The sequence below is a fragment of the Sorex araneus genome, chromosome 1 (assembly GCF_027595985.1).
Source record: "Sorex araneus isolate mSorAra2 chromosome 1, mSorAra2.pri, whole genome shotgun sequence".
Lineage (NCBI taxonomy): Eukaryota > Metazoa > Chordata > Mammalia > Eulipotyphla > Soricidae > Sorex > Sorex araneus.
Window position 1 is genome coordinate 196,175,600 of NC_073302.1, and position 21,845 is coordinate 196,197,444.

Below are 21,845 nucleotides of genomic sequence, written 5' to 3' on the forward strand. Positions count from 1 at the left end.
TGAGTGCTCAGCTCTGCTGAGCTGGGTGCTATGCTGAATGCTGAACTGTGATGGGTGCAGTGCTGAGTGCTGAGCTGTGCTGGGTGCTGAGTTTGGTACTGTGCTGGGTGCTCTGCTGAGTGCTGAGCTGGGTGCTGAGCTGTACTGAGCTGGGTGCTGTGCTTGGTTGCATTGGGGCTGTGTGGGAACTGTGTAGATGTGCAGGGTGCTGTGTTGGTGTGCTGGGTGCTATGGGTGCGGGCCTGTGTACTGAACTATGTTGGGTGCTGTGCTGAGTCCTTGTGGGAGCTATGTATGAGTACTGTGTTGGGTGCTATGTGGGTGCTGGGCTATGCTGAGTGCTGTGCTGAGTATGGGTACTCTGTTGAGTGCTGTGTGGGTGCTGGAGGGGCGGGTGCTGAGTGCTTGGGCCCAGGTCTGCCCAGACAGAGGGGCCCCTCCCCACGGGGTCCCATGCACCCATCTTCCTCCCTGCTGTCTCCCAGCTCCACCCCCCACACCTCTCCCCTGCAAGTCCCCTTCACCCACCCCCACCCCTCCTCGCAAGCCCTCCGCTCATGCCCAGCGGTGAGCACTGCTCAGAGAGTCCCTGGCCTGCTGGGGGGCTGCCCTCTGCAAGCAGGCCCGGGCACCAGCTCTGCTGCCCACGGAGGGCCCGAAGGGAGAGTCCACTGTAGAGCTGCCACACGCGTGCGTGTCTCTGGAGTGCCCACATGTGTGCTTAGAGAAGTGGACATATGTTCATGTGTGCGCTACATGTTCATGTGTGCACTTGTTCAGGCATCAGCCTGCACACGTGTTTGTGGGTACACACATGTGTCCATGTGCTGTCCCTGCCATCGGCTGCCTCCTGGGCTGGTGAGGCTGTGCCCGGTGGGCAGATGCCCCCCAGGGCGACCTCCCTGCGGCCAGCTGTGGGGCCCCTGAGGCCTGGGCCTGGCTGGAGACCCCAGTGTGGGGTGCAGGCGGGAGGGGCAGCCTCCCCCTCCCCGCAGACAAGCCGCGCCCGGGGCCGCCCCCAGGGCCCGAGGTCACGCCAAGGGCATGCCACCCCTCACCACATGTTGGCCCCCGGCAGGACAAGGGCTCGAGTGCCGGGTCTTGGACACTGTCCCCCTGCGGCTCGACCCCTCCTGTGGCCGCCACACACGGGGAGCCGGGCTCGGCTGCGTGGCGGCACGGGACACCGGGCGCTGGCGCCAGGGGCGGGGGGGTGTCTCGCTGGCCACGGGCAGTGCCCCGGCCGCTGCCTCCCCGCCACACGCCAGCCTTCCCCGTGCAGGGTGGGGCGGGCTGCTCGGGTGGGGCCCACCCTCCCCGCAGCCCCTCTCTGTGCGCCCCTGGCGGGCGAGTGCCCGGCCTCTGCAGACCCCGAGGGCTCCAGGGGGCAGGGAGCGGGTGGGCGCCTGGTGAGGCCGCGGGCAGCTCCGCTGGGGTCTCCCGGGGCCGGGAGGGGCTCGGGGACACTGGCAGGGAATCTGGGTCCCAGCTGGGGGCGGCTGCCCTGCCCCTTCCCGCTGCCCGGCCGAGGTCCCTCCGAGCTTTCTGCCCTGGGACTGATGTCCCTCGCCTCCGCCTGGTGCTGTCCCGGGCCCCGGGGACAGGTGTGTCACCCGCTTCCGTCCGACCCGCCTGCAGCTCTGCGGCTCCTTCCTCGGCCCGGGTCCCTCTGCAGGGCGACAAGCCCCACGAGCCTCCCTGAGGTCAGCCGGCTGCAGCGGCCGTGCCCGGGGTCGCTCCACGGGGCCGAGCTGGGCACGCCGAGGAAGCGCCACCCCGTCCCCTGGGAAGAGGCACCGGCAGCTCCTGCAGGCCCAACACTGGGGCCTTCTCCCGGCAACAGGGAGAGTCTCCGCAGAGACGCCCGGGGACGGGGCCACGGGAGCACTGTGAAAGGAGAAGGGACGGCGGTGGGCAGTGTCCAGGGGCAGCTGTGGCCAGTGAGCAGGAGTGACTGTGGTCGGTGTCCAGGAGCAACTGTGTCCACTGCCCGTGTGTGGCCGTGGGCAGTGTCCAGGGGCAGCTGTGGCCAGTGTTTAGGAGTGGCCGTGGGCGTGTCCTGCCTCTCCCTAGGGCTGCTGCCCCCGCCCCTTAGGGGTCCCTGCGCCTTGGACCCTCCCACCCTTGTCTGTTTCTGAGCCCGCCAGGTCCCCTGTGGGGCCCCTCCTGCCCGGGGCGGGGGCCAGTGGACGAGTCGGCAGGAGGCAGGGGTAGGACCCCCTCTGGGTCACCCTGCACAGGCCCTGTGCGCCCGAGCAGGCAGCCTGGGGCCCCAGTGACCCACGGAGCACTGCACAGGCGACACAGATGCGCCCACTTCTCAGATGGGTGGCAGGGCGGCGGGAGCTGTGGTCAAGGGGGACGCTGAGGGGCCCTGCCTGGCCGGCCGGACTCTACCCACACTGGATCACCCCTCGGCAGACAGCCAGTCAGGGCGGCCGGCCCGTTAGGGGAGCCCGTGCACACCCACTCGGGCCCAGGGAGCTCACACGTGTGTGCGGGCCACTCGGGGTCTGTGCATCCCAGACGTGTACATGTGTACTAGGCTCTCGCCTCGTGTCTCACCTGTGCATGTGCACTGGACGCTGGGGCTCATGTGTCCGTCCTGTGCATGATGCATGTTGCACAGCTGGACGCTGGGGCTCATGTGTCGGCCCCGTGCATTGATGCATGTTGCACAGCTGGACGCTGGGGCTCATGTGTCGGGCCCCGTGCATGATGCATGTTGCACAGCTGGACGCTGGGGCTCATGTGTCAGCCCCGTGCATGATGCATGTTGCACAGCTGGCCGTGGGTGCCCCTGGGCGGGTGGGCAGCAGCTGTGTCCAGTCACGGCCGGAAGCCGGAAGCCAGAGTCCCCTGCACCTGGGCCCCTTCCAGTCCCGGGTCCAGTCCTGAGCACTGGGCCCCTCGTGCCTGCCCCGCACTGGGGTGAGGCTCCCCTGGTCCGCCCTGGGCCCGCAGCCCGTCCCGCCTCAGGGCCCGCGGGCACGAGCTCCCTCCGGGCGCCTCTCAGGGCGGGGCATCACGGCCCCCGCTCAGGCAGACGGGGTCTTCCCCGGGACCGGCGGGCACCAGAGACGCTCTGCAGGGCTGCGTCCACCGTGCAGGGGCGGGGCCGTGTCCATCGTGCAGGGGCGGGGCCGCGTCCACCGTGCAGGGGCGGGGCCGCGTCCACCGTGCAGGGGCGGGGCCGCGTCCACCGTGCAGGGGCGGGGCCGTGTCCACCGTGCAGGGGCGGGGCCGCGTCCACCGTGCAGGGGCGGGGCTGTGTCCACCCTGCAGGGGCGGGGCTGTGTCCACCGTGCAGGGGCGGGGCTGCGTCGGGCGTGCCCCATGGGGCCTGGGTTTGGTCTCCCCCATCCCCCCTGGCCGAGTGGCCTCATCACTGGCTCCAGCGCCCAGCGGCCCACAGCAGTGGCCGGCACCCCGCTGACCACTGCTCGGCCCCCCAGTGGAGCCCCTTGGGCCTTGCTTACCCCGGCCCCTGACTCAGCGTGGGGAGCCTTGCCCCTGCCGCTCCTCCAGCCCGACTAGACCATCACCCGGGACCCCCTGGGCGCGGCTGGTGTGGACCCAGGGCCGCGGGACCCCGGCGAGGGCAGCGCCGTCCTCCCCTGAGCCCCGCTGGGCCTGGTCCGTCGGGGCCACCCCCGTGTCCTGCTGGCGGTGCTGAGCTGTGCCCGAGGCTGGCCGAGGGCTGGGAGACCACCCCGGGCTGCGAGGACCTCGGGGTCCCGGCGGCGCTGCTGCCAGGGGGCCCTCGTGGAGGTCCCCGTGAGGCCTGGAGGGCGTGAGCAGGGGCCGGGCGGGAGCCCCCGACCTCTGGGCTGACAGCAGGAAGCCCCCCTGCTCTGCGCAGCTCCAGAGGCAGCTGCTGTGAAGGGGGCGCGTCCCTGTCCCCCGCGCCCACGCCCGCGCCTGGCCGCCAGCACCGCGTCCTCGCGCCTGCCCATCCCCTCCGGCGCGGCCTTTTCTGAGTGGAGCCGGGCCGTGGGCGGTGCGTGTCCGTGTCCGGCTGTTTCCTGGGGGCCGGGAGGGGAGCGCCCTGGGCAGGGCAGCAGGAGCCCAGCCCCGCCCCTCCGCCCCCGCTGGATCCGGGGCACCGCGCAGAGCCCGGGTGGCCCTGGAGAGACGCGCAGGGCGGGGGCAGGGGGCGGCGGGGACACGCGTCTGCCCCCAGAGCTCCCCGCGCCCACGCACCGAAGGGAGTCGAGTTCCGTGGCAGTGGGGGGCTCGCGGGAACTTTCTGGAGCTCTCCCTAAGGGAGCGTCTCCAGGGGCAGCCGGGCCAGGGGCGTCCCGCCCCCCCAGCCTCAGACCTGCCCCCCTGGCTCGGACCCCAGGGCCGTCTGCTTGGCCTCGCGGGGCCCCTGGAAGGGAGCGTGGGCTCCGCGCTCCCCCGTTTGCGGTCAGTCACTGACCCCCTGTGCCGGGCTCGCCCCTTCACGGCTGCTGACCGAGGACCTGCCCCAGGACGCTGCCCGGCGCTCGCTAACTGTCCTCGTCCCCTTTGGCCTCCAGCGAGGACCCAGCTGCCAAGAGCAGCGCTGCCCGGCGCCCGCTCCCGGCTGGTAAACACGCCTTTGCCCCAGTGACCGCGGCCACCCGCGTCCCGGTGCAGCCAGAGCTCTGCCCTCTGGGCCAGCTGGGCAGGGGAGCTGGGTGAAGTGGCATGTGCCCGCATGTGTGCATGTACGTGTGTGAGGGCCAGCACAGATGTGTGCATGTGTGTGCACGCCCTTGTGTGAGTACGCCTGAGTGTGTGTGTACCCACATGTGGGTGCATGGGCACGTGTGCGCATGTGTGTGTGAGTGCCCACATGTGTGTGTGCATGTGTGTGCACGCCCTTGTGTGAGTGCACCTGTGTGTGTGAGTACCCACATGTAGGTGCATGGGCATGTGTGTGTATGTGTGTGCGTACCCGTGAGTGTGAGCACCCGTGTGTGTGCATAGGCACGGGTGTGTATGTATGTCAGTGAGTGCCCACATGTGCGTGTGCATGTGTGTGCATGCCCAAGTGTGTGAGTGCACCTGTGTGTGTGAGTACCCGTGTGTGTGTGCCCACAGGTGTGTGTGAGTGTGCATGTGTGTGCCCGTGTGTGTGAGTATGCATGTGTGTGTGCATGGGCATGTGTGTGTGTGCATATGTGCCCATGTGCCCGCATGCGTGTGCATGTGTGTTTGTGTGCTTGTGTGTGTACGTGTGTGTAGGGGCAGCAGGAAGCATGTCTCTTCTCTGTCGTATTGCCTGAGAAGCTCCTGGTCCATCCGAGGGTTCACATCCCCTCCTCCCACAGCGCCGGCCGGCCGGGGCCTCATGGGGCCTCACGGACACTAGGGCTGCTTCTGGCTGGCCGAGGGGCAGGGCGGGGGCAGTACCGTTGTCGGGGCTCACGGGGAAGGGGCCTGTGTCCCCCCGGTCCCCTCCCTGACCCAAGGCTGGTTTAGACAGGAGGATCCTCCTTCGTCTCCACACGCACGCACAGAAGACTCTGACACACTCACACTCTCACACAGAAGACTCTGACACACACGCAATGCTCATGACTGACACACTCAGATACACAACACTCAACTCTCTGACACACTTAAATATGCACACAATTCGCATCCACACAAATACAATGTGCGCACGTGCACACACTGTGCATTCTCTGACACAGATACACACAGCGCCGTCCTCACACACACACACACACACGCACTCCCAACTCCCTGTCTGACGGCAGTGGTGGGCCAGAGCGGGTGGAGGCGGGGCTTGTGCCTGCCCACGTGCTGGGGGACAGCTAGTTCCCAGCAAGAGCCTGATGGGGCAGTGACGGTCTCCTGTGTGCTGCAAGGGTGGGGTATGCCCAGAGGGGCTGTAGGGGTGCGGTACAGAGGGCCACAGGAGTGTAGTACAGGGGGCTGCAGGGGTGCAGGTCAGAGGGCTACAGGGCTGTAGTAGTACAGAGGGCTGCAGGGGTATAGTACAGAGGGCTGCAGAGATATAGTACAGGGGGCTGCAGGGGTGTAGTACAGGGGGCTGCAGGGATATAGTACAGGGGGCTGCAGGGGTGTAGTACAGGGGGCTGCAGGGGTGTAGTACAGAGGGCTGCAGGGGTGTAGTAATACAGAGGGCTGCAGGGATGTAGTACAGAGGGCTGCAGGAATGTAGTACAGAGGGCTGCAGGGGTGCGGGTCAGAGGGCTTCAGGGCTGTAGTAGTACAGAGGGCTGCAGGGATATAGTACAGGGGGCTGCAGGGGTGTAGTACAGGGGGCTGCAGGGGTGTAGTACAGAGGGCTGCGGGGATGTAGTACAGAGGGCTGCAGGAATGTAGTACAGAGGGCTGCAGGGGTGCGGGTCAGAGAGCTTCAGGGCTGTAGTAGTACAGAGGGCTGCAGGGATATAGTACAGGGGGCTGCAGGGGTGTAGTACAGGAGGCTACAGGGGTGTAGTACAGAGGAGTGCAGGGGTGTAGTACAGGGGGCTGCAGGGGTGCAGGTCAGAGGGCCACAGGGGTGTAGTACTACAGAGGGCTGCAGGGGTGTAGTACAGGGGGCTGCAAGGATATAGTACAGGGGACTGCAGGGGTGCAGGTCAGAGGGCTGTAGTAGTACAGAGGGCTGCAGGGGTGTAGTACAGAGGGCCACAGGGGTGTGGTACAGGGGGCTGCAGGGGTGCGGGTCAGAGGGCCACAGGGGTGTAGTACTACAGAGGGCTGCAGAGATGTAGTACAGGGGGCTGCAGGGGTGCGGGTCAGAGGGCTGTAGGGCTGTAGTAGTACAGAGGGCTGCAGGGGTGTAGTACAGAGGGCTGCAGGGGTGTGGTACAGGGGGCTGCAGGGGTGCGGGTCAGAGGGCTGCAGGGGTGTAGTACAGAGGGCTGCAGGGGTGCGGGTCAGAGGGCTGCAGAGGTGTAGTACAGGGGGCTGCAGGGGTGCGGGTCAGAGGGCTGCAGGGCCCAGGGCCCCAGTTGAGCAGGTTGGGCAGTACTGGCCGTGCCCCCGGGCTGTCCTGACGTCTCCTGCCTCGGGGACTGTCCCCCAGGACTCTGCCCTCGGCTGCCCGCCTGGCCTGTGTGTGGCCATTGTGCCAAGTGAACTTGCCCCTGGTTTCTGCCCTGCTCTGCGGGGACGAGGCAGGGCCTGGCAGGGCTGCGCGCCCTCCCGCGGGGGACGGGTCGTTGGCGGAAGGAAGGGGCTCCGGCCCCCGCCCGCCTTCCCGCCGGCGAACTGGGCTGGCACCGGGCCGCTTCCTTCTGGGCTCTGGGGAGGTGCCAGCAGGCCCCCCGGCTCCGGCTCAGTGCCCTCAGCCGCGGGGCGCTCTGCCCCCCCCCCCCCGAGCTGACCCAGCCTCCTGGAGCCTCGGACCCTGCCGCGGCGTCCGACCCCTGGCTCACGGGCCCCAGGCCCCCCGTGGCTCTGTGTGGCTGCAGGAACCACGTCGCGGACAAGCGCCCGGGCGGGGGGGCTTGGCATGCCCGGCCCGTGCGTCCTGCTGCCCGCGGGCGCGGGGAGGGGCCCGGCGGTCTGAGTGACACTTCCCACCGGGAGCCGGATGGATCCGCCTGGCACGCAGCCCTCCCCGCGGGGCGGGTTGTACCAGACACCTGGGAGCTGAGAGCGGGCAGGAGGGAGGGAGGCGAGTTCCCACGCTCGCCACGGTCCTCAGGCCGGGGAAAGGTCTGGAAGGGGCTGCCCTGCTGCCCAGCTGGGGGGATGGCAGCGCCCACGCCCGGCCGGCTCTGCTGGGACACCCCCGCCTTCCTCCCGCTCCGGGCTAGCTTCCCGCGAGGTGGCCGGGCAGCAGGCAAGGTCGGGAGAGACCAGCCCCAACCTGAGCAGCCGGGCAGAGACCCCGAGCCCCACCGTGAACACACGGCGGTGAGAGCGTCCCGGGAGGCTGCGGGGTGGGCGTTGGCCTTCCTCACGCCCCGGCCCGGCAGCGGCCTCTGGAATTTCCTTAACCCCGGGAAGAAGTAGCTCTGGGCTGAAGGGTCCTTTGCGCCCGGGCGGGCGGGCGGGCGGGCGGAGCCGGGCTGCCCCCGCTGATCCACCCAGCCTGCCTCCGCTGCCAATTGACACGGCAGGAAACTAATCTCGCACAACCACTACCTTCCTGTACTTAGTCCTCAAACAGAGCCAAGTGGATGGGGGCGGAAGCTCTCCCGGGGCCTCCAGGAACCGCGCGGGGAGCAGAGTTGCGGGGTGTCCAGTCCCGGGGCAAGAGGACCCTCTCCCCCCGCACTGCCCGTGGATCGGGACGCCCAGGCTGTGGACCAGAGCCCAGTGGGCCAGCCACTCCCTGGGGGAGAATGTTCTGGAACTCGAATGCCAACTGGGACAGACCTCCAGCACCCGGCCCAGATGGGAAGCAGCGGCTGTGGACCAGCGCGGGTCCTGCAGGCACTGGCCCTCGGCCCTGGGGCTTGGCCCCGGGTGGAGCCAGCCGGACGCTGCAGACTCTGGGAGACGAAGGGGCTTGGGGGGCCTCGGGGGCGCTGCACCGCGTGTTAACATCCCCACCTGGTGAGGCCCAGCACTCCGGCCGTCGTCGTCCATGTCAGCAGCACGGCGGTGGCCGGTTTCCAGACACGGGGACCCTGGTGGGTCTGGGTGGGGTCTGGGTGGGGCCTGGGTGGGGTCTGGGTGGGGTCAGGGCAGGGCCTGGTGGGTCTGGGTGGGGTCTGGGTGGGGCCTGGGTGGGGTCTGGGTGGGCCCGGGTGGGTCTGGGTGGGGTCTGGGTGGGGCCTGGGTGGGTCTGTGTGCTCTGGGTGGGGGATGGGTGTGGGTCTGGGTGGGGCCTGGGTGGGGCCTGGGTGCTCTGGGTGGGGATGGGTGGGGTCTGGGTGGGTCTGGGTGGGGTCTGGGTGGGGCCTGGTGGGGTCTGGGTGCAGCCTGGTGGGGTCTGGGTGGGGCCTGGGTGGGTCTGGGTGGGTCTGGGTGGGGTCTGGGTGGGCACCGCTGCCGAGATGTGAGTTACTTTTGTTCCCTGACCTGGTCCTCAGAGGACCAGAGCGCTGTGTGTGCATGTGTGTGTGTGTGTGTGTGTGTGCATCTGTGTGCATCTGTGGGTGGTGTGAGCACGTGTGGTGTTCATGTTTGGATGCCTGTACCCGTGTCATCACATGTCTATTTTTATATGTGTGCCTGTGGTATGCGAGCGCATGCTCATGTGTCTGTGTGCTTACGTGTGTTCACATGTGTGTGCACACGCCCCTCCCCCCGTGCCTTGAGCCTCTGCAGAAGGAGCAGGTGCATGGTGGTTTCCACAGCGCCAGGCTGGACCCCGGCGAGGGCCAGAGGGGGGGCGAGCTGCCGCCCAGAAGGAAGGTCCAGCAGGACAGCCTGGCCGGACTGTCCCTTCTCCCGCCGGATGGAGCCTGGAGGTGCTGCCCCTGGCGGGGTCCTGTTTCTCTGGGTGGGAACAGGAGCACTGCACAGGAGGGTCTCTGCAGCCCAGCCCCCCACAGCCCCAGCCCAGGTCTCACTTTCCTGGCCACCTGGAGGTGTGAGCACAGGTGTGGGCACAGGTGTGAGTGGCAGGTGTGGGCTCAGGTGTGAGTACAGGTGTGGGTTCAGGTGTAGGCACAGGTGTGAGTACAGGTGTGAGCTCAGGTGTGAGTACAGGTGTGGGTTCAGGTGTGGGCTCAGGTGTGAGCTCAGGTATGTACTCACACGCTACTCAGGTGTGAGTACAGGTGTGGGCTCAGGTGTGAGCACAGGTGTGAGTACAGGTGTGAGTACAGGTGTGGGCTCAGGTGTGAGCACAGGTGTGAGTACAGGTGTGGGCTCAGGTGTGAGTACAGGTGTGGGCTCAGGTGTGAGCACAGGTATGAGTACAGGTGTGAGTACAGGTGTGGGCTCAGGTGTGAGTACAGGTGTGGGCTCAGGTGTGAGCACAGGTGTGAGTACAGGTGTGAGTACAGGTGTGGGCTCAGGTGTGAGTACAGGTGTGGGCTCAGGTGTGGGCTCAGGTGTGAGTACAGGTGTGGGCTCAGGTGTGAGTACAGGTGTGGGCTCAGGTGTGGGCTCAGGTGTGAGCACAGGTGTGAGTACAGGTGTGGGCTCAGGTGTGGGCTCAGGTGTAGGCTCAGGTGTGAGCACAGGTGTGAGTACAGGTGTGAGCACAGGTGTGGGCGGCAGGGTGGGCCATGCTGGGCTAGCGCTGACAGTCTCGGAGCAGCGGGAGGCGGGCAGTGCCGCTGACTTCCAGGACACCGGGGGCCGTGATCTTGCCCCCTGCCCACCATGCCAGGTCCTTCCTTCTCTCAGACCATTGCCACACGCTACTCACATGCCGTCCTGCCCCGGGACTCTGTGTCGTGTCTCGGCTCCACGTGGACCCCGGGCCTGCCCTGCCCTGGCCCTGTCCCCGGGCCCCGTGCTGCGGCCGGGGCGCCTGTTTGTGAGGCGGGGCCAGCCCGGCTACTCCCAGGCTCCCGCTGTCCCCGGCTCGCCCCTGCTCTGTGGCTGACGCTCGCGCGGTTCCGAGCTCCGTGGCTGGCAGTGGGCACGTGCCACCCTGGGGTCCGTCCTCTCGCCGGTCCCCTGGCACTGCCGCGTGCGTCCAGCCAGGTGCAGAGACGAGGAGCCGGGGCGGGGTCCCTGCAGGGGCATGGCCAGGCGGGGCCCCCAGGCAGCAGAGACCAGCCCCGGCCAGAGTCACAAGGCGCCTTCACACCACGAGCACGTGCCCCCCGCGCTGGCTGGTCCCCGCCCCTCCCGCAGGCCCCCTGCAGGCCAGGCCTGGGCCAGCCCAGCCCCCGCCCCTCCCGCAGCTGTCCCAGGTTGGGGGGACGGGGGGGGGGGTCCTGACTTCACGTGGTGACTGACTCACCGGGTCCCGCCTTAACCCTGCGCCCGCCCACGGGGGCTCCTCTCCTGGCCCTGCACCCCGCTGGGCCGCGCCTCCGTGTGCCTCTGCCTCAGTTCGCCTCTTTGCGGTGCTGTGGCTTGATTCTGCTCAGCTTCCCCACGCCACAGTTGCGCTGAGGGTCCACGCCCTGCGCCATGGCCCCGGGCACTCGGGCCCGCTGGGCGTCCACTCTCTGCGTCCCTGTCCCCGGGCACTCGGGCCCCGCCGGGCGTCCACGCCCTGTACCATGGCCCCAGGCACTCAGGGCCCACCGGGTGTCCACTCTCTGCGTCCCTGTCCCCGGGCACTCGGGCCCCGCCGGGCGTCCACGCCCTGTACCATGGCCCCAGGCACTCAGGGCCCACTGGGTGTCCACTCTCTGCGTCCCTGTCTCCGGGCTGGCGCTGTCTGTCTGTCTGTCTGTCTGTCTGAGTGGAGTAGCAGGAGCGCTGTGGCCACTGTGTGTGGCGTTTCCCACACCACGGGCCCGGGTCCAAAAGCGAGCAGGGGAGGGAGGCAGTGCCCCTCCCGGTCCCCAGGCCCCTCCTCCGCTTGCTGCTGTTTCAGCCACGGGGAGACGGGGAGAACGGGCTCGGTGTGAACAGGCCCGGCCGGCGCTGAGGGTCCTGTGGGCCGCCCAGCGCCTCTGGAGCCCAGCGCCACCAAGGCGGAATGTTCTGGAGAGGCCAGTGGGCGCCGGGTCTCAGCGGGGACTGGGCCGCCCACCCAGACGGGGGCCGGGGCTCGGCTGGAGAAGGTGCCCGTTCAGGGCGGGCCCCGAGCCCAGCCTGGCCGCCCCGCCCAAGGAGGCGCCCTGCTGGCCGGCACTGCCCGGGCCAGACTGGACGTCCAGGGCCAGCTCCAGGCCCCGTCCAGCTGCCCCGGCTCCTCCTGTCACTCCCGGTTTCTGGGCTGCCCCCAGGCGCTGAGGACACCCCCGGTCAGTGCTGGGTCTCGCGGTCGAGCCCCACGGGCCGGGACGGGAGGGGGTGGAGGCCACAGGGGTCACTGCGCCGAGACTCAGTCTGGCTCTGCTCACGGGACGCCCTCCGCGAGAGCCGGCCTGCCGCGCCCCCAGACCCGCTCACGGAGCTAATTCTGCCTGACTGGAAGCAGAGACTCGGGTTCGTTTCCTGCGGGATCCCTGGGGACGCCTGAGATCACCCAGGGTTGCCGGTCCAGCTTCCTGCTCTGTCTACGAATGGGGAGGGTGCAAGCCACCCCAACCCAGCGGACACACCGCCCACGCCACACACTCACACACACACACACACGCTCCTGCACACGCACACGCTCCCGCACACGTGCACACACACACGCACTTCTGCTCACACACACATTCCCGCACATGCACACACACACGCACTTCTGCTCACACACACACTCCCGCACACACACACGCTCCCGCACACGCACACACACACGCACTTCTGCTCACACACACATTCCCGCACATGCACACACACTCCCGCACACACACGCTCCCACACACGCACACGCTCCCGCACACGCACACACACTCCTGCAAACGCACTCCCAGTCATGCACACACACAACTCCCACACACGCACATAACTCTGCACACGCACCCACACTCCCACACACGTATACACATGCCTGCACATGTACAATGCTCCTATACATGCACACGCACTCCCACATACTTACACTCATTCACACACACTCACATGCACTCCCGCACACGCACACAGACTCCTGCACACACACTCCTGCACACGCACACAGGCTCCTGCACACACACTCCTGCACACGCCCTCTCCTGCACACGCACACACACTTCCCGGGGGGCGTATGCTCACTGCCTGCGTTTCCCCACAGTGTCTACGACCCGGGCCCCGTGGCTTCCTCCCCGCTGAGGTTCCGGCAGGGCTGGGCGCAGGGCACCTGGTGGCCTCCCTGCCGAGCCTGGCCATGGGCAGCCAGTCCATGGGCACCTGTCTGGGCCCCTCGCGTGAGGCGGGCCGCTCTGTGCCCCTCCTGCGGCCCGTGCCTGGCCCTCTCGGAGGAGGCCCCGTGTCTGCTGACCTGCGGAGGCCACGTCAGGACGAGCTGCCGGGCCGGTGTCCAGCCGGATTCGGTCACCGCCTTGACCGCCGCAGCAGAGCCGGCAGCGCGGGGCCACGGGCAGCAGGGACACGCGGGCCCACAGCCCGGGCTCGGCTCGCAGGGGCGGGGCAGGTGGCCGAGCAGGGTGCGGTGGGGTCTCGGGCCTTTCCCTGGGGAAACTGAGCCTGTGCGTGGGGTCTCCCCACGTCCCAGTGAGCGCTGCTCCGGCAGGGGCCCGGCCGAGGGGCTTCAGCCTGCTGCTGCGGCTCACTCCCGAGGGGCTCCAGGGACCCTGTGGGGTGCCGGGGCTCGAACCCGGTCATCAGAGTGCCTTGCTGCCTTGCCGACTCCTCTCTCCCTCCGCCCTCCTTCCCTCTGCCCTCCCTCCCTCCCTCCCTCGGCCCCTCCTTCCCTCCTTCCCTCCCTCTCTCTCCCCCTCCCGCCCCCGCCCCGCCCCCACACTGAATTCTGAGGAATCAGATGAGGGTCTTCCTGCGTGAGGTGGGGCCCGTCCACTTGAGCTGAGGACCTCAGAGCCCCCGTCCGGGGCTGCCAGGGGACGTGCTGGGGCCCGGCAGTGCCCGGGTTGGCGGGGGGGGGGTCTGGGCCCTGGGCAGGGGTGAGGCTGTGGGCTCCGAGCATTTTGCCCGGGAAGGAGCCTGGGTGCAGCCCCTCCCCGCGCAGGGCCCTTCGCGCCCCCAGGGCGTGTCCACGGCTGCTCGGGACTTTCACTTCGGGGACCTTGGACCCAGGCCCCAGCCCGGCAATAAGGAAACACTTGGTTTCCGGCGGCTCTATGGCAGGAAGCCGTCCCACAGCCGCTCCCGCCTCCCGTTTCCTCCTGCCGTGCCCGCCCGGGAGAGCCAGGCCGTGCTCCCGCTCTGGGCCCTCCCTCGGGGTCTCTCCTGCCGCGGACTCAGTTGCCCGCCCCCGGGCTGTGGCTGGGCGGCTCGCGCCCGTGGCAGCCCTGAGACGTGGCCCCCGGCGAGAGGGACGCGCGGGCAGGGGCCTTCCTCCCTGGGCGGGGGGCCGTGACCTGGGGGAAAGCGGGGTCGCTCCTTCTGGGGAGCCCAGGGCCTGCAGACCCTGCCCGTCGTGGCCACCCTCCCAGCCGTTGTCTGGCCCAGCCCTGGCCCCGCCTGCTCTGCGCTGAGTGCCCCCGGCTGGACGCGGGGACCGTCTCCACCAGCGGTGCCCAGCGGCCCTGGCTGAGGGGCGTCTGCACCCACCCGGCGGCAGGGGCTGCTCCCGGCTCTGTGCTCGGCTGGACGTGGGGCCCTGGCGTCTGTCTGTCCAGTCTGGGCTGGCCTTGGAGCCACTCTGGACAGTGGCCCCAGGCTGCAGGGAAATGTCCTGGGGCAGCGGTGTCCAGGTTCCCTGGGCTGTAGCCAGGCAAGGCGTCCCTGGACGGTCAGGCCACCTCCCGCACCCAGGACCCCCTCGTTCACCGCACTTTGGCCCGCGTGGGCTTGCCAGGAAGCCCCTCAAGTCTGCTGAAAGAGGCCCTGGTGCCGGACGCTGTGTCCAGGCTGAGGGACAGAGGAGTGAGTCGAGTCCCAGTGCCTATGCATGAGGTGGACTCCCTGCACGCCCAGCGCCAGAGGGGCTGATGCCACAGGGGGGGCGGGACGGGGGCGGGGGTCCGTGGGGCTGTAGGGAGCGAGGTCCATGGGGCTGTAGGGGGCGGGGTCCGTGGGGCAGTAGGGGGCAGGGTCCGTGGGGCAGTAGGGGGCGGGGTCTGTGGGGCAGTAGGGGGCGGGGTCTGTGGGGCAGTAGGGGGCGGGGTCCGTGGGGCAGTAGGGGGCAGGGTCCGTGGGGCAGTAGGGGGCGGGGTCTGTGGGGCAGTAGGGGGCGGGGTCTGTGGGGCAGTAGGGGGCGGGGTCCGTGGGGCAGTAGGGGGCAGTGGGGCAGTAGGGGGCGGGGGTCAGTTGTTCGTGTCCACGTCTGTTCGCGTGTCAGAGAGGCCGCCGACCCTGGGCTCCTGGGAGAGCCTGCAGCAGGCTGCTGGGCTCGGCCGCGTGGGGAGGTGGCGCCTGAAGGCGGAGGCGTGGTGTGGGGCTGGAGGGCCTCAGGGATGGGTCAGGTGTGAGTGAGGGTGTGTGTGAGTGAGGGTGTGAGTGTGTGAGTGAGGGAGGGTGTGAGGGAGGGTGTTGGTGTGTGAGTGAGGGAGGGTGAGTGAGTGTGAGTATGTGTGTGAGTGAGTGTGAGAGTATGTGTATGAGTGTGTGAGTGTGTGAGTATGTGAGAGTGTGAGGGTGTGTGAGTGTGAGTATGTGTGTGAGTGAGTGAGGGTGTGAGTATGTGAGAGTGTGAGTGTGTGTGTGTGAGTGAGGGTGTGAGTGTGTGAGTATGTGAGAGTGTGAGGGTGTGTGAGTGTGAGTGAGTGTGTGTGTGAGTGAGTGAGTATGTGAGAGTGTGAGTGTGTGAGTGAGTGTGTGAGTGTGTGAGTGAGAGTGTGAGTGTGTGAGTGAGTGTTGGTGTGTGAGAGTGTGAATGTGTGAGTATGTGAGAGTATGAGGGTGTGTGAGTGTGAGTGAGTGTGTGTGTGAGTGAGTGAGTATGTGAGAGTGTGAGTGTGTGAGTGAGTGTGTGAGTGTGTGAGTGAGAGTGTGAGTGTGTGAGTGAGTGTTGGTGTGTGAGAGTGTGAATGTGTGAGTATGTGAGAGTATGAGGGTGTGTGAGTGTGAGTGAGTGTGTGTGAGTGAGTGAGGGTTTGAGTGTGTGTGAATGAGGGTGTGAGTGTGTGAGTGTGTTGGTGTGTGAGTGAGTGTGTTGGTGTGTGAGTGAGAGTGTGAGTGTGTGAGTATGAGTGAGTATGTTGGTGTGTGAGTGAGTGTGTTGGTGTGTGAGTGAGTGTGAGGGTGTGAGTGTGTGAGTGTGAGTGAGTATGTTGGTGTGTGAGTGAGTGTGTTGGTGTGTGAGTATGAGTGAGTATGTTGGTGTGTGAGTGAGTGTGTTGGTGTGTGAGTGAGAGTGTGAGGGTGTGAGTGTGTGAGTGTGAGTGAGTATGTTGGTGTGTGAGTGAGTGTGTTGGTGTGTGAGTGAGAGTGTGAGGGTGTGTGAGTGTGTGAGTGTGAGTGAGTGTGTTGGTGTGTGAGTGAGTGTGTTGGTATGTGAGTGAGAGTGTGAGTGTGTGAGTGTGAGTGAGTGTGTTGGTGTGTGAGTGAGTGTGTTGGTGTGTGAGTGAGAGTGAGTGTGTGTGTGAGTGTGTGTGTGAGTGAGTGAGGGTGTGAGTGTGTGTGAATGAGGGTGTGAGTGTGTGAGTGTGAGTGAGAGTGAGTGAGTGAGTGAGGCAGTGTCCCAGCCCCATCTTGACGTGGACACGGGGCTGGCCCTGGGGCTGCTCCTGGGCGTGGCCAGGGCCGCTGTCCCAGGCAGGACGTGTGGCCGGGAGGGGAGGGGCAGTGAAGCCCCGTCCTCGTCCCCGTGTTTCCTCTTGGCTGCAGCTCCTGGGAACTGTGCTCCTTGCTCCGGGCAGGGCCCCGAGTGGGCAGTTGCGGGGGAGGGACAGGGAAAGGGAGAGGGGGAGGGACAGGAACAGGGGCAGGGAGAGGGACAGGGGCAGGGACGGGGGCAGGGGCAGGGGCAGGGATGGGGACCGGGTAGGGGCAGGGGCAGGGAGAGGGACAGGGGCAGGGACGGGGACGGGGACCGGGCAGGGGCAGGGGAGGCCGCAGCCCCGACAGCAAACATTCCCTTGAGCCCGTGGATGTGACCTTTCAGAGACGCGTCCGGCCTCGGCCACTTCAAAAGGAGGCGGGGGGTGGGGGGGCCAGGGCCCTGCGGGGGTGGGGGAGCCCCGCAGGCAGCTGCCGCTTCGGGGGCCTCCCTCCGGGGCGCTTGCTGCCCCTGGCCCCCAAGCCCCCGGCCGGGGCCCTCAGCCCCTCTCTCCCCGACAGGTGAGCTCCACGCCTCGTGCTCTGGAAGGTTCTGTCCACGGGGGTGGCAGGTCCGTGACAGGATCTCCTCCGCAGCCCGCGGTGTCGCACCTGAATCTCCTGGTGTGCGGATGGTGGTGGGTCCCCGCACGCACACACACACATGCACAAACACACACACGCATGCACATGGCATGCATACACACACGCACGTACTCACACACTCACACACAGACGCACGCGGCGCCCATTGAGCTCACGGAAAGGCGGGCGGGCGCAGCCTCCCCGCGGCCCGCGGCCGTGTTTGCTCAGGAGTATGCTCCCGGATGCAAGAGAAAGGCGGCGCAGGAATGGGCGGCAGGAGGCTGAGGCTGGCCCTGGGCGGGCGCCAGGCACCGCGGCCTCGGGTCACCTTGCCGGGCAGCTGGGCCAGATCCCCAGGAGGCCGCGCTGTGTCCGCTGCTCGTGGCCAAGGGGCACAGGGAGGGCTGGCTCGGGGAGGGCGAGGCCTGAGCAGGGGTCACCCAGGGCGTGCAGAGGCTCCTGCTCCTTCGGGGCGGCCCCCAGGTGAGCCGGCGAACATGGCCCCTCAGAGCTGGCCTGCTGGGGGCTGCGGCCTCCACACAGCCTGAGGAGAAGCCCTTGGGCGCCCGTGGGTGGGCGCGGGGCGGGCCTGCCCGCTCCTCTCCCCAGACTCCCCACTGGCCTGGCCACGCGTGTCCAGGGTGCACACGGCCCGGCACACGGGCCGCTCTCTCCCCGGGCTGTGGGGTACCCGGTGGGCTCGGGGAGGCCCGGGGGCGTCTCTCCCTGGAGGGGCCCGGGGGGCTTCTCTCCGTGGGCTCGGGGGAGACAGGAGGGGGGGCGTCTCTCCCTGGGGGGGCCAGTGGGCTCGGGGAGGCCCGGGTGGCGTCTCTCCCTGGGGGGCCCGGGGGCGTCTCTCCCTGGGGGGGCCCGGTGGGCTCAGGGGAGGCCCGGGGGGCGTCTCTCCCTGGGGGGGCCATGCTGTCTCCCACTTGAGATGCTCGCTGGGTCCAGGCCCAGGCGCTGGTCACTCCCGGCCCAATTCTGGTTCCCGGAGGGCCCGGCTGAGCGTCGGCTCTGTGCCAGGCCGGGCCCCGCCCGCTGTGCCGCGCTGGGGTCTGCGGCTGCCCTGTGCCCTCCAGTGGGGCCGCCCGAGTGCCCTCAGCCATGCTTGTGCCTCGCCCCTCACCCCGGCTCTCCAGGGTCTTTTCCATTAGAATGATTGTTCCCTGGGGCCACGCCTGCTCTTCATCAGGGGCTCCCGGGGGGCCGTGCTGTGGCAGGGGCCAAACTGGCGTCTGTCGCGAAGCCTCGGCCCCCCGGACCCTCCCCAGCCGGGCAGTTTGCACTTTCCTCCCCTGGCCTGGAGGTCCAGCCCCGCCGAGCTCCGCCCTCCCCTGGCCTGGCGCCCGGCTGGCGGGAGCTGCTGGCCGGGGCCTCAGGGCGGTGGACAGTGGGGGGATGCTCGCCCCGGGGACAGCAAGACCGAGGGGCTCCGGGGAGAGGGGCAGCAGGGGCGGAGAGGCCAGTGAGTGCGGAGGGCAGGAGCCCCAGGGTATCCCGAAGGCGGCTTCACCTGCCCCCGTGGAGTTCCTGACGCAGCCTGGGGCCCCCGGCCCCTTGCACCAGCCAGTGTGCACGCCCAGGGCCGGGATCCCGCAGGGACACAGGCCCCTGTCCTCACGTCCTGGCCAAGGGGACACAGCTCAGTTCCCCAGCTGCTGTCATGGGGTCCACAGGGCCCCAAGATGGGTCCCCCAATGGTCCCACCCACACTGACTGGACACCGAAGATGTCCATGGGATGCCCACGTGACATCTGTGTGATATCCATGTGACATGGTGTGATACCCATGTGATGTCCATGTGGCACCCATGTGCTTGCTCTCCATGTGCTGCTCATGTCATGCTCATGTGGTGCCTTCTGACATTCATGTGACTGTGTGACACCCATACGATACCCATGTGGTGTCCATGGGGCACCTACAGGATATCCGTGAGGCTCATGATGCCCATGTGATGTCCGTGTGATGCCCATGTGATTCCCATGCGATGCCCGTGTGCTACTCATGTGGCACCCACATGACAGCCATCTAACATCCATGTGACACTGATGTAACACCCATGTGACACCCATGTGACACCCATGTGATATCCATGTGACCCCCACGAGGCACCCGTGACTTCCTCCTCCTCTCCTTTGTCACGGACAGTAGCTCACCTCTCAGTCCTGACCCTCGGGGGGCAGCAGGAAGGGGCCTGTCACGGGCCTTGACACGCGAGACAGACGCTGATTCTACCAAGCGCAGCAGCAGGTCAGGGGCCTGCGCCTGGGGCCCCGAGAGCAGGAGGGGCGGGTGACCGCCGCGGGGCCCGGCTGCCGGGACCCCAGGCTCCCCCGGGCTCCGTGTGTCTGTGACTCACGGCCGGGCGGGCCGGAGCAGGGTGCCGGGAGGCTCGGTGTGAGGACAGCCCGAGGGCACGAGGTGTCTCCCTGGGGGGGTGGGGCACACACTCGCCCTGGGGCCGGAGGAGAACTAGAAACTTCCAGACCCCTCCGGGCCACTCTGCTTTCTCTCTCCCTCTCCCCAAGGGTAGTTGGGCGCTTAACCGAGCCTGCACAGACCCGGACCCTGGGCTCCCTCAGTCGGGTCACGTGACTTCTAAGGTATTTTTAAAAACAAGTTCCGCGGGTCAGGGAGAGAGCACAGGGGCAGGGCCCTCGCCCGGCACGGGACCCTCCCGCTCTCTCTGGGTCTCCAAGGGCCTCTCAGCTCTCTCTGGGCCCCCTGAGCACTGCCAGGCCTGACCCTGAGGATGGAGCAGGAGAAAGCCGTCCCCAGAACAACCCTTCCTGGTTGACGGACAGCGAACGCTGGGCGCGCCCCTGTATGACGCTCCTTAGACTCGCGTAAACTCAGCTGGAAAGGAGTCAGGGGCAGGAAACCTCGGAGAGCGCCTGGTTTAGAGGGCTTAAAACCCACTTGAAATGTGTCGGCAGCATGGGGGTACGTGGGGCCTCTTCCCACCCCCCGGGGGAGCCGTCTGCATTCAGGCCCCAGCTCCCCAACTGCCCCCGAGCACTGCCAGGAGTGATTCCTGAGTGCAGAGCAGAAGGAAGCCGCTGACGGCCATGCAGCTGTGGTTTGTATGTGCGCAAGTGATCGATGCCATGCGCATCTGGGTGTGGAATGTGCCACACGCACACGTGTCCCTGTCTACATGCAAACATGCGTGGTCTGTATGCCACGTGTGGCACATGCATGTTGTGTGTGGTATGCGTGTGTGCATGTACTCTGTGCAGGCTTGTGGAGAGCAGGTGGGAGGGGGCTGCAGGGGCCATCTGGGGTGCACGGCGAAGCAGGGGATGCCCGGGGGGCGTGGGCTGGCTCTGTGGGTGAGACGAGCACCGCACCCCTGCAGGTGACTCTGGGCGAGCTTGTGGCCAGAAGTCGGGGTGGACGTGGCGGGGTGCCGAGGTCCAGGGAACCAGCTGCAGGACCCCGGCAGGAGGCAGTGCCAGCGAGCCCCTTCCTGCGGGCCGGCCCTGAGGGGGCGCCTCTCTGCACGCGAGCCCTCCCGGGAGCCCCTCCCCTTCCCGCCGAGACGGGAGAGGCGAGAGCAGCTGGGCCCGGCTCCTCCTGAGAGGAGACCCAGAGACACGGCTCGGCCGGGGCGACGCCCCCTGGAAGGGGGCTGGCCTACGCACTGCTGTGATGTGTGTGTGCCACAGTTAGACAATCACGTGTCCTACACGTGTGTTCAGGTGTGTGCGGCCACACCTGTAGCATGCCGGTTGTGTGTTTGCACCTGTTGCGTGTGCTGTGTGCACATGTAGCTCACACACGTGTGTGTCTGGGCTGGCCTCGGCTTCCACAATCAGGTCGTCACTGCACAGCTGCAGTGTTCTAGAAGGTTCCTGCACGGCGGGCTGACCTGGGCAGGCTTTGAAGGCCCGTCAGGAGCAGGGGCGAGGCCCCTCCCGACTCCCGGGGTGAGTATCCCCCGCGGATGGCTCCTGAGAGGCCCCGGGAGGGCCGGGCAGGCCGGCCCGGGTGTGTAGGAGCTCCCAGGGCCCGGTCGGGCGGGGGTGGCACAGGAGCTCGTCGCCCGTGTGTGGCTCTGAGCACAGGGTGGGGCACGGCCGGGGCCGCGGGTAAACGTTGCTGCTCTTGTCCAGAGGTGAGTGACCGCCTGTCGCAGGTTGGCCAATAGCGTGTTGGAGGCGCCAGGTCATGAATGCAAAGTGTTCCAGGGGCCGGCCCGCGGCGACAGGCTGGGGCCGGGCGGGGGCGGGTGGGGACGGGGCGGGGACAGGCAGGGATGGGGCGGGCAGAGGGCTCCGGGCGCGGGGCCGGGCTCCAGGGTGCAGAGGGACGCGAGTCCCGGCTGCCTGTGGGCGTGTGCCTGCGCGTGCCCTGGGACGGGCCTGCGTGCCCGCGCGTGCATGTGTGCGTGTCCGTGCGTGTGTGCGCGGCATGCTCCTCTCCCAGCAGTGAGCCTAGGGGCAGGCAGGCCCGGGTTCGGGTGGGCCGGCTTCAGCTGCAGGACGCGCGCTTGGGGTCCACGAGGCACAGGGACGTCGGGCGGCCGGGCCGCGCGGGAGAGCCGGGAGGTCCGTGTGCATCACTCATGACCTTGGTGGCCCCAGGGCAGGGGAGCCCCGGAGCTGCCCACGGGCGCCTCCACTCTCACAGAGGCTGGGGGTGACGGTCAGCGGGAGACGGCTGCCAGGCGCGCGGCTGAGCGGGCTCGATCCAGAGCACCCCAGGAGGAGTTCCTGACCCCGACCCTCCTCCTGTCTGCGAGCCTATCCCCCCGCAGCCCCGGGGCCACCCCAGACGTCTCACGCCGCCCTCGCCCGGGAACTAGGCAGCAGCATCTGTACCTTTGGCCCCAGCACCCCTCCCCCACCCCACAGTGCATACCTTTGACCCCGGCACCCCATCCCCCCCAGCCCACCCCACTTCTGGCACCAGCATCCAGTGCTCCGTATGGCGGCGCGGCTCCTGCCAAGGCCGCCTGATAGTGAAG